The 6600-nt window shown below is 49.3% G+C and overlaps 1 long non-coding RNA gene across 1 annotated transcript; it reads left to right on the top strand.

Moving 5' to 3' along the window:
• The first annotated feature begins 2159 nt into the window (after window positions 1–2159).
• LOC146072308 (uncharacterized) lies at window positions 2160–6318 on the top strand. The gene is made up of 3 exons (XR_014473048.1): window positions 2160–2516; window positions 3002–3165; window positions 5584–6318. It is a non-coding gene; the product is annotated as an uncharacterized LOC146072308 (long non-coding RNA).
• Window positions 6319–6600: the final 282 nt, after the last annotated feature.

The raw sequence follows: 6600 nt of genomic DNA, 5'->3' as shown, positions 1-6600 counted from the left end.
CACAAGTAGTGTGTAGACTACTTGCTTCCTGCGAGCAGCATGTGTATTAGAGCCTAATTTAGAGCTCTGGGAGGCAATGGAGTCGTCTGCCACCGGACTCCTGCTCCCAAAGGGGCACCTCTCCTCCCCTGTGAGTTTGAATCAGTCAATTGAAAGCCGTTGATATCGCATCTGTGGCTGACTCCTCCTCCTAGCAGGACCATAGATGTCTCACTCTCTTTATTCTAAACATAATATCCATAACATGCATACATATACAGGTTGAGTATCCGGTATCCGGACATCCCTTATCCGAATTATTCCAAAAACCGTGGTTTTTGGAATCATTCGAATTTTTTTTTTTTTTTAACCCCCTAACCCTCTTTTCATACTTACCAAGTCCCCGGGCGTCCACAGCAGGCCTCCGGCATCTTCTCCAGGGTCTCCAGCGGTCCCAGGAATGCATTGCGCGAGTGTGAATCATTCGAATTTTTTTTTTTTTTTAACCCTCTTTTCATACTTACCAAGTCCCCGGGCGTCCACAGCAGGCCTCCGGCATCTTCTCCAGGGTCTCCAGCGGTCCCAGGAATGCATTGAGCGAGTGTGCGCGCGCGCCGGTGACGTCACGGCGCGCGCGCGCACACTCGCGCAATGCATTCCTGGGACCGCTGGAGACCAGGAGAAGATGCCGGAGGCCTGCTGTGGACGCCCGGGGACTGCGCGGACGCCGAGGGACCACCGGACACCATCAGGGGACAGGTAAGTATGGCTGCAAAAAAATATTCCAAAAACCGGAAAATTCCCCTATCCGAAATGCTCGCGGTCCCGAGCATTTCGGACTCAACCTGTATTTATAAAAGATGGTGTGTGTGTGTGTGTTGGGGACGACGACCAATATTTATCTTGCCTCCGGGCAACTCTGATGAACTTATGCCACTGGTGTGTATAGAAATAGTTGCAGGATTTCATCCCAGGATGTCCTCGCGTATGAGTGCTGCAAAGCGCATTAACTCGCAGTGTATCGATAAACAGGCGCCATGCGGATTTACAGCTGTGTAAACAGGTCTGAATATGGACAATAATCACACGCTAGTAACTAGTAGCAGAAAACAAATAGACCCAGATGATTTAGATGTATCGGATACATCATTTATCCATATATTGAGGCTGGAGAGTAGTCAGTGCTGAGAGACTCGCTCCGGGTTCCCTGGTCTCAAAGCAATAAGTGATATCATCATAACATTTACACACAGAGCGCGGGGCGAGCAGATCTGTCAGACAGAGAAGGGAAGTCTATTTGTTCTGTGTTAGAAGATCAATTTTTTAAACAGCAGGGAAATGTCCTAAAAGCGCACATCTTCTACATGTACGCCCTCATACAGGGGCTGAAGCGGACATGAATGCCAGTCAGTTTTACAGACATATACAGTATTACCTGTTTTTGTCACCCTGCTCCAGAGTGGATGGCAAGCAACTTTGGGTGTTACAGGCTTGCCATACATACCTACTCACAGCAGAATCTCTGGATTGCATCCGGTTGCAATTCCTAGCTAACTGGACAGGGTAGGGGACATTATGCAAAGATTCACGGGTCCAGTTGGAGGGCGGAGCCAATGTGATGCAGTCCTATGAGAATTGCATCATTATAGCCCCGCCCTCTTTTATAGACCAACAATTTCTGCACCGGCCGCTCATCTGCTGGTATTACTAACAGATGAGCAAGGTAGTGGACAACTTTTCATAGTGTCCCGATATGGAAAGCTGTCCACCCCGGGGAAAATCAATAAAACGGGCAAAAAACGCTCAGTCAGTTGTGTAACTACAGCTCCGCAGCACTAGCGGTGGCAGGGGGAGCCGGCACCATAGGGGCGCAGTAGTATGGTGATGGGTTTATAAGTGAGAAGTCCTACCCCCCTCCCCAGGCGCTGTAGTGGAGATGTGTGCCCTGCGCTGTCCTCTCTCCCCAGACACAGGAAATGTAAGCCCTGCGCCGCCCCTCCTCCCTCCCCCCGAGATGATATCTGCTCTGCCTTCTCCCCCCCCCCCCCTCCCCCAGACACCGGTAAATGTGCACCTGGCACTCCCCCCCCCCCCCCCCCCCCCCCCCACACCAGACACTGAAATGTGCACTTATTGCACCGCGCCTCCCCCCCCCCCCCCAGACTCCGGACGCCATCAACACCACCTAGCAGTCCCTGCGCCTCCCTCCTCTCCAGCAGCCACCCCCCCCCTCCACCAGATGCCAGACATGTGCACCCTGGGCTGCCCTCCCCGCTCCCAGACAATGAGATGTGCTCTTTGCACCGCACCCCCCCCCCCCCCCCCCCCATTGCGCCCTCTCCCCCACCTAGTAGTCCCGGCGCCTCCCTCCTCCAGAAGCCGCACCATGAGGGGAAAGAAACAGCGCTGGGCCTGCACATGGGTAAAACTGCTGCAGAACTGCTTTGTCCATCCTGGATTCCCCTGCCGCTGGTCTCCCCTTCATCCTGAGGCTGGAACCACAGGCCTCATTTCCTGCAGCTCACCCCCCCTGATATGTAAGTGGCCATGGAGTCCTGCACCCTCCTACCTGTACCCAGTGTGTGATCCCTTGTGTAGTGAAACCTTTTGACCCACCTATCCTCTTCCTCTGTGTGTGACCCCCTTGACCCCCATCATCCCTGGTGTATTCCCTCCTGCACCCCTTATTCCCTTGTGTGACACCTTGTCCCCTCTTCTACTCATATCCCTGGTGTGTGACCCCCACACTTTACATCCTTTCTCTGTGTGTTACCCCCCCCCCCTGTACTACCACACATACCCTATGTGTGACCCCCCCCTTATCCCTGTGTGTGACCCCCCCCACTTATCCCTGTGTGTGACCCCCCCTTATCCCTGTGTGTGACCCCCCCTTTTCCCTGTGTGTGACCCCCCTTATCCCTGTGTGTGACCCCCCTTATCCCTGTGTGTGACCCCCTGTACAACACACCCCCTGTGTATGAAACCTTCCCTACACTGCTCCAGGCTGCCCGATCTTTTGCAGTGACCCGGAAGTGCCACGGTCCATCTCCTGGGCTAATATCACCCGCAGAAGCCTCTCCAGCAGGACCCGAAACAGGACCGCACACAGCTGAGGAAGCGGACTGGTAGCTGCTCTCTATACCCCCTTGAAGACACTTGAGCCCGTAGTCCTCCTCCGCTGGCACTGTGAGTACTGCTTAAAAGCCTAACTCTAATTATACACCCCCTTGCTTAACCTTAATTATACATCCCGCACCCCCCCGCCACCACAGCCTAGCTCAAAACACCCCTCCCATGCAGCCTATCTATACACCCCCTCCCCCGCAGCCTAACTCTATCTATACACCCCTTATCCTGCAGCCTAACTCTATCTATACTCCCCCTCCCCCGCAGCCTAACTTTAACAATACACCCCCCTTGCCTAACCCTAATTATACACCCCCACCATCCCCCTAACTAAATACTCCCTTCCCCACAGCCTATAACCTGTGGGGTACATTAACCCTAACCACACACACACACACATCCTACAGCCTGTAATTCTAACCATACACACACACCCCGCAGCCTATAACCCTAACCATACACACCCCGCAGCCTATAACCCTATTCATACACACACACCCCGCAGCCTATAACCCTATCCATACACACACACACTCAGCCTATAACCCTATCCATACACACACACCCCGCAGCCTATAACCCTATCCATACACACACCCCGCAGCCTATAACCCTAACCATACACACACACCCCGCAGCCTATAACCCTAACCATACACACACACCCCACAGCCTTTAACCCTAACTACACACACCCCGCAGCCTATAACCCTACACACACACCCCGCAGCCTATAACCCTATCCATACACACACACCCCGCAGCCTATAACCCTATACATACACACAAACCCTGCAGCCTATAACCCTAACCATACACACACCCCGCAGCCTATAACCCTAACCATACACACGCACCCTGCAGCCTATAACCCTAACCATACACATACACCCCACAGCCTATAACCCTAACCATACACCCCCCCCCCCCACGAAGCCTAAAATTCTAACCATACACACACATCCCGCAGCCTATAATCCTAATTATACACACATACTCCGCAGCTTTATATAATGTGTAAGGCATACTTGCCTACTTTTGAGGGAGATTATAGTTGGTAATAGAATTTTGCACAACGCCCCATTGAGAGGGCGTGTCATGTTCCACCCAAAGGGCGTGTTTAGTTCCATATATTGAGAGTTTGTAAAAAGAAATTATCTTAAAGAGGCATCTAGAATTGTGGGTGTGTACTGCTATATATTAGTGGAATCTTTTTAAATGACTTATATCCAAATGTAGATGAGCCCCAAAGCAGTTAGTAAGAGATGCTATACTTGGTAAAGTGCTGGAATATGGTGCTGATAATTCACTGTAAATGTATTTCTCATTCCTTTTTTCCACAAAAATGTAACAGTGGAAACACATTAGGGCTAGGTGAAATTAGGGAGATTGCTAGACTAATGAGAGAGAGAGGGAGATTGCTGTTACAGTATTTCAGGGAGTCTCCTGCAGAATACAGGAGGGTAGGCAACTATGGTGTAAGGGGCATTACAGTGTTGTGTGTATTCTATAGGTGGAATTATGGTATGTGGCGCATAGTGTAAGGTACATTAAGGTGTCGGGTGTATAGTGTTAATTGCATTATGATATGTGGCGTATAGTGTAAGGTACATTATGGTGTGTGGTGTATAGTGTTAGTGGTATTACAGTGTGTGGCACATAGTGTAAGGTACATTATGGTGTGTGGCTTATAGTGGGAGTGGCATTACAGTGTGTATCGGATAGTGTAAGTGTCATTAAGATGTATTGCATAATGTATAAGGGGCAGTATGTGGGGGGGCGCCAGAAAATATTTTGGCTGGAGGGAGCATAATTTATAGTTACGCCACTGCGCTCAACCAAGGTCCTCCGGCGAAGATCTGTCCTCTTGGTTCTGACGTAGTCCTGGTCTTCTTAAAATAACAAACCCCGGACTATTCCAACATGACCCTCTCCAGGTGGGACACAATGCTCTGTTCCTAGACTTTCCTCTTAATTTAGGATTACCATCACCTGTGTTGAAAAGCCATTCTGAGCAATTAACCTGTTTAAAATAGGTGTTGGCAATCATAAATAAAGAAGGATGTCCAGATACAGAGCGTTGTGTCCCTCCTGGAGAGGGTCATGTTGGGAGGTATGCATTTGGGTGAGTTATTTTGTTTCTGTGCTGCTTTATTCTTACACTGCAAGTTAGATTTCAGTGTAATCACACTCCACCACCAGCCATACCTGCAGTGCACATGGTTTTGTCCATTAAAGAAGGAGTTTGCTTTTGCAAACCAACCTGAATTAGGCCCTTAGAGTCACAATTAGCAAAAAGTGAAATTAAATGGATTTATACTCTTAATTCTCCTCAGCCAAATTGCCACAATGTAGACTTTGAATTAAAATGGATTTTAGATAATTAATTTTATTACTGCAAATTGTAACCTTTTATTTATTTATTTTTTGTTACATATATTGATCCTGTGGAACTGGGATTGTCTGTAATATACCCAGAGAAGGATTTCAAATACCACAATAAAGATGTCCGCCGGGACGATGAAATACGAGGAAATACAAAGAAATAAAGTTTTGTATTGAAAGATATTCACCTAATCTCCGGAAATCAAGATGGCCACTAAATGGAATGCAAAGCGGAATTGGCGGGTGGAACACATGCGTCACTTCTGGTCAGCGGAAATATGGAAATTCTGCATTTTCCTGACATTTTTCAGTCATAAGAAGAGGTATAAAAACCTGGGCCTTGTCATTGTGCATCTACAATCCTGAGGAAGGAGTATATACACTTTCTTTCAGAACCTTATCCAGCATTTTTGAAGTGCACCAGGCACTTTATAAGAAACTACACTCAAAGTTCCTGACTCTTCACCTTATTAAGCCTTCTGCGGTGGTGCCGAGCATTTCTACGCCAGGACCCAGCTTACACAGCAAAGCCCCCCACAGCCACTTCATTTGGTGAGAGACTTGCCTAACTAATACCAGGGATCAGATGCTTGATTATTTAGCCGGATATGTATGTCATTTAATAGATCTTTTGACCTTTACAGTATATCCAAAAGGTTTTTCTCGTTATTGAACATCTTACGAGGTAATTTGCGCCTTTTTGTTTGTATCATTCTTTGTACCATTTGTTCTGGGGAATATGCGTTATCACCAATTTACACAATACCGCAGCGGCGTAACTATAGCATCGCAGCCCCCGCCACCGCAGGGGGGGCGCTGTGCACGTGGGGGCGCCGGGGGCTGTGGGGCTATAGTTACACCCCCCCCCCCAATCCCCCGCAGACTTACCTATCTCGCTGGTCCCGGTGGCTCCGTTCTTCTGCTGAGGACCACCACAAAATGGCCGCCCCCATATAGCACACAGTTCTCTGAAACTGTCTGCTGTATGGGGGCGGCCATTTTGTGGTGGTCCTCAGCAGAAGAAGAACGGAGCTGCCGGGACCAGCGCGATAGGTAAGTCTGCGGGGGATTGGGGGGGGTTTGCATGGGCGGCGGGGGATTGGGGGTGCT

Source organism: Crinia signifera, chromosome 4 (genome assembly GCF_055691185.1).
Source record: "Crinia signifera chromosome 4, ASM5569118v1, whole genome shotgun sequence".
Taxonomy (NCBI): Eukaryota; Metazoa; Chordata; class Amphibia; order Anura; family Myobatrachidae; genus Crinia; species Crinia signifera.
This window is presented reverse-complemented; position numbering and strand designations above follow the sequence as displayed.